We start from the raw sequence: 6,415 nt of genomic DNA on the forward strand, positions 1-6,415 counted from the left end.
TTTTTTTTTACACAAACTTAAAGAAAAGCAAAACCAGTGATGAAATTGTTGACATCACCATGATTCATCCTTATTTTTCTAAAAAATTACAGAGAGATTTTTTCGTGTTGCTTCTCCCACACCCAGGAAACCGACTGAGGCATCACTCAGGAATTCAGAACTCAGAACTCTTTTGAAAAAGCTTCTGGTGAAAAGGAACCTAAGATAGCTGCTAAAACCAATTAAGTTATCAATAAACTGCAGATTCTTGGTTTTGCTATGAAGAACATGCACGTCTTACTTAAACACAAAGGGAAGAGACTCAAAGTAGGTTCGGGGTGGGAGATTAATTTAAATCATTTAGTCATTTTTAAAAATTACAATGAAAATTGGGGTTAGCTGGCCATCAGAACTTCATTTAGTGCCACTTTTTGTTTACAAGTGTTCAGTCTAATGCCTCCTTTGTCTCCATCTTGGCCTTTTGCTCAGTCAGTTTGCATATAAACTCTGTAGAGCAACAGAGTTCCCATGTGTTTGAGCTTCAGCTGCACGGGGCAGGTTTTGTGGTCAGGAAACAAAAACACCCTCTAGTGTCAAAAAAGCTTCCTCCTTCACAGCATAATAAATTAATCTCCAGTGAAAGTCATTCTTTACTGATTAATATTGTTTTCCTGTTGCAAAGTTGCATTCGGGAGTCTATTCTGCTTTACTGAGCTTGACTGTACCACTGCGGGCTAACTGAGCTTTGCTAGCAGGCAGTAAAGTTTAATAGAAAAATATTTCTGTGCTTGCAAATCAGGATACTGCTGGGCATCAATTATTTTTTCTTTGAAACAAATGATGTTAAGCACTCTGAAAAGCTATAGTTTATATACCCAGGCCCTATCACACAGGCACTAGAGCTGGCTAGCTGCCAGTTTTGAAAGCTGTTTCAGCACCTCCTGGTCCTTCACAATTTCTGGCAAGTGTATGGTTTCCATCTAAACAAAAACATTGCAATTAGTCAGAGTTACTACAGATGCTAAATTTGTCCTAGGTGTTGATATTCAGGGAGTTCATATGCATAGACTCTGCCATGGAATAACAAAACTGCAAGTTGCAACACCCTCGTGGGAGTCCTCATCCTCTGCAGCTAAGATAAATACAGCCCTACGCCCTTGAGTTAAAAACTAGCTGAGGCAGATCAGCTCCACATGGGACATTCCTTGCCGGTTTGGTATGCTGATAACAGGGTTTGGATGCTGCTGGCCCTGCTAGACTGTAAACAGAGGTCACCGAGATTGTCACACTCGGTGGCTTTGCACACGTGTGGATTGCACAACTTGCATTGTTTTCTGATGCACGGCAGTGGAACAGCACAAATGGAAGCAGCAAGGCAAAAGCAGCCCACTGCTGGTGAGAAATAAGATTGCATCTCACTAGAGGTGACCAGAGGCATGCAACTAGCGTGCCGTGCTAGACCTCCCCTCCATCCTGAGGCACTATGCATGGAAAAACCTAGCAAGCAGCGTTTATAGAAAACATCTCACTAGAAACTCCAGCTGCAACACTCTACAGCTTAGATAATGATCTGATGTCCAGAAACATGCGTTATTAAACCTTTATAGAATCACTCATTAGCACCTGTCTACAGAAAGGCCGAACACAGGAAAGATGTCATAATTACTGCAGCTTTATCAAATCGCTCCTTAAGTCGCTGCTGGAGATCAGCATGGCTCCATGCTTCCTGCTCAACAGATTTCCCAGCAGCTATGTGACTTTGATCATTCAGCTTTCTGTTGACATTTTTGAAAGCCACTATGGCTTAGTCTGCTGGTTTTCAGTTTCTTCATGCTGCTAGTAGAGGTCAATCCTCTTCTCCTCCGAGCTCTTGCTCTCCTTAACGCAGGAAAGTATCTCCTACATGAATGTGGTGTGAGATCCTTGGCAAGCTGAGCTGGATAGGCTGTCTCTGCCGTATCTTAATTAGTTCTGCTGCTATTACTATGGTTCAGACTGACCTCAAGGGAGCTACTTTTGACTAACTTTTGTTATAGTCCATAGATATCACAGGCACACTTCCCTGCCTTATTGGTAGCATCTTTATTAAGGACAGCAGGACTAAGACTCAGTGGTGCTGGAACTGGTACTCAGGTTTCTCAACCCTTGCCAGAAGAAATGATACGATAGTACAGTAGCTCCATCGGTGCCTCTCTTCTGCCCAACCCTACCCACATGGGAATCTTCCCCTCAAAGTGTTCTAAGCTGCATTGTCACCCCACACCTCACTGTATCATCTGAAACGGCCCCACACAACCACACAACCATCCTCTCTGCAGTCTTACGGTCATAAGCTGAGGTACAAGCAGCCCCTCCTGTAGCATATGTGGCGGCCACTTACAAAGCAGACGAGCGCAGGGCAATATCCGTGCTCAAAGCACAAAGTCAGCACGAGGAGAATGAGGGTCTCTTCAATACAGATAGAAGGATGAAGACAGAAGGCAGAAGACAGAATAGTGTATTTTTAATATATAACATTATAAATATAGCTTTTATTTATCCTACCTGAATTATTTTTAATACATCTCGCATAATAACACAATTTGCCTCAATTATAGGACAAGGGAATAAGAACATGCTTTCGCTTTGAATCTTTACTGGTTTCACAATCTGGAATATGCCCTTTGTACATACCTTCCTTAGATGAGTGACTCATGCATTAATTGTTACTTCTTATGGCCTTAGTCCCTGATCCTGCATAACTTTACTCAAATAAATTGGCTCTGCAGGTGCCAAAATGAGAGAAGTCAGACAGAAACACAAGTAAATTGCCTTTCTGTGCAGCTGATCTTTGGGCTGTTGTTAGGTTTATTTCTGCTCTCAGCTATGCAGGATCAGCACAGATGCATCCTTGTAGCTAAAAAGAAATAAATAATAATAATGTCTTTGCTTTGCCAAAAGTTAATTTTCAATAAACCTTTCTGATTACAGCTTTTACAGCTGGTGTAGAAAAACACTTCTACCTTCAGCTGTCAGGTAACAAATAGCAGGGACCTCAGGCAGGTTACAGGTTGGTCAAGGCAATGACCTAGGAGCTCACTGAGGGCCCTGACAGCAGTTTAGGCATAATATTATGCAAACCCTTTTTAGCTATGCATTTCCATTTGAACAATTGAAAATAGAGTACCCTTCTCTTCTAATTCATCCTCTGCTCGCTACATCAAATGCTCACAAACCCATACCACGCCGAGACTTTCACTTTCTTGAAATGAACCGATAGTTACTTTCTGATTTTACCACTTTGCCTTGACTGTTTCACAGTGAATTTACGTTGTTTATTGTTTCACAATGTGTGCATTGTGAAAATGACAAATGATTTCATCAAATTTGGATGAAACAAAAAATCAATTATAGAACTGCATACAGTTCTTCAAGGTCTAGGTCAATTAAAAACTATTAAGCAGTAACAAACTGACTTTCGGACACACCTGATGAGAGCACCAGCTAAGCATATCCTTGATCCAGCAGGAATTGTGGGGCATAATTATTTCTAAAAATCAGTCACCGTATCTTTCTACAGTAACTTGATGTGGATGTTTCCTTGAAAGTGTATAAGACTGAATTACTGATATACAGGTAGAGATGAAGAAATACATGCCTATATCAGTACTATGTTAATAGAGCCACCTTTACTGTCCCAATCTTTATTTTGCAAATTCTGTACTTCACATCTAGTTTTCCTAAAAATTTCTAGGAAAAGCACTCGGGCCGCTTTTCCAGAACCTTTTCAAACTGTAAGTACAGCTATGAACCGATGAAAATTCATTCTAGGTGTAGTAAAAGTCACTGAAAAACAGCAGAGAGACTGTAAGTGATCTATTCTGATTCCAGATGATTGGATAAAGCATCAGCTGAATTATGGACAAACCAGCCCACCCAGGATAAAGCAGAATTTTCCTAACTGCAGCACTCCCTGGGATAATGGTGCATACATGGAAAAAAAAAAAAAAATTGTATTCTTTTTGTTCCTAGCTGAGAACAGTTATGTAACATGGACACTAGCCAGGACAGTTTATCTACAGATCCAGATTTTAATTTCAGTGTGCGTTTGGTTTTGCTTTTTTGCTGTAATCCCTTTGCAGTCAACAGAATGCAGGAGAAAGTTGACACACGGTCCAAACCTTTCTGGACTGATAACTTTGCAAAAATGTTATGTAGAATTCCATGGAAAATAGGGATGAACAGTAAATAAATTCAGTTCACTTCTAATCTTCAATTGCAGTCTGTATGTCCTTGATAAGAACGCTGTGTAGCTAGAGTACAGTTCTGTGGGCTGGGGCTGCACAGTCATGGGCTTTATAGTTTTGCAAGAGACCCAGTCACGACATTGTGTGGAGGCAGAGCAGCTATGAAAGCAAGAGTTATCTGCAAAGCACGACTCAGTGAAGAGAGTGGGACAAAGCTACAAGAAGCACTAGAAGGAGATACTAGTTAGTGTCTAGCATGAAGGTCATATCAGAGACACTGATCTATGCTTTGCCAGTTGATCTCTTTAAACAGCCCTACATTCTTCCACTATCACCATTCTCCTAGCTTCCAAAGATAAAGGTCTTTGTTATTGTTTGCTTTGTAGAGGAAAGGTTAGAAAGAAAGCATTCCCTGCATGCCTTCAGAAGGGTTCAGTGAGTAAGGTGAGATGAAGGCTGGTCCAACTGTAAGAATGGAAGATGGAAGAGGAAGTAACTTGATGCCATCTGCACTTCAAAAAGAAAGAGAAAAAAACATATGTTAAAAAAAAAAAAAAGCTTGTTTTTTGTTTGTTTGTTTGTTTTCTTTTCTTTTTTAGGAATATCTTTTAATACCGTTTATTTATAGGGCAGAGTGATGACAACCCATTCTATTCTAAGAATAGTCCACTGCCTAGGGACTGCAAGGAAGGAACACTAACCCAGCAAACACCTGCATTTCCCCAAATCAGTGTGGTGTATTGCCCTGAGCCCACATAATTCTGTCTCATATATAGATGCCATATTCCAGAATACAAATCTAATAGCAGTAAATTGTTTAGTGAGACATTTACTTCCTACACTGTGGGCTAAGACATTTGTTCCACAAATGCTTAAGCTGGAAAAAAGCAGAGAAAATTCTCCAGTTTGAGACCTTGTGTATGTATTTTTCACAAGGAAAATTAAAATGGCTTTTAGCCCTCAAAAACCCTTCCTTTCCTCATTAACTTTTATCCTTAAAAATGCAGAATAGGCAACCAAAGCAGAGTAGTGCTGGGAAGTCTGAGGTGAGAAGAGGCATAAATGAGAAATACTTGAATTAGGATAAAGGAGAGCTGACAAAATAAGTACAGATAAGAGGTGAGAAAACACCTCTTATGTGAAGTAAAGGATGAGAGGGAATTGATGGTGGAGTTGATGAAGTAAAGGAAACCTAAGTTGGGAGGAAAGGAAAATGTTTGTGCCTCTTTTCCTGGCTTTAATGTGCATTTCTTTTTGAGAGCAATTTTAAGCTACCCTGCAGTCACTGGGAATAATAAAAAAAGGCTAAATCTACTTCCATCAAAGAAGTCAGAGACTGTGGGACATGCAAAGCACTTTCTTAATTCTACTATGCAGTTACTTCTATGTTGAAACCAGTCAGGAACCTCATACTCGTCTTCCTCTTAAAGAAGTGTTAGAAACTGAGATGTCCTATGAAAATATGAGTTGTCATATCTCAGCCTTCTTCCCTTTGAGGTCATGTCCTAGGACAGGCTGACCTGTGCTACCTAATCCATATCCAGAGTTAAGCTAATGAGTATATACTACTGAGCAAGTCACAGTTTTGTTAGTCCCACACTTACAAAATAGCCTGTATGCAAAAGAAATCCCTACAAAATCAGCAGGAGAATTTAGATTAACTCAAGGTGTGTTTCAAGACCTTAATACATTCCAGTCCAATAATTACCTAATTAAATATAAATCAGAATTTTATCTTTTATACAGAACACTGAAAATAAAATTAAATGAAACTGTTAGTTACTACTTTTAGATGTATAATAAGAAAACTTTTGTACAATAACCTATTTGATGATACAGCATATTAAATGGAAATTTTTCTGACTAGGTAATCAGGAATGTTTTCAGAAATTTGCAAATAAAGCTAAATATTTTAAACTATTGTAGCATCCCTGTATTTTCCTGTTGCCAGATGTTTCTGCTTTGTGCAGGACTCTTTGCAGTTGTAGATTAGCACTGACATATCTTATTATCTCTGGGTACTGAGTTTTGAAAGGAGCTTGTCAGGTTTTGATAAACGCGTGGATGTCAGACAAATAGAGAACTTCCTAGAAAAGAGGAACAAACATCCTAGCAATATCTAGAACAGTTAAAACAGATTAATAGATTAAACTACAAGTGCAGTTGACTCTGCATATATGTAGTCTAGAACATGCAACCAGGAAATCTCA

This window comes from Aythya marila (genome assembly GCF_965140915.1).
Source record: "Aythya marila genome assembly, chromosome: 2".
Classification (NCBI taxonomy): Eukaryota; Metazoa; Chordata; class Aves; order Anseriformes; family Anatidae; genus Aythya; species Aythya marila.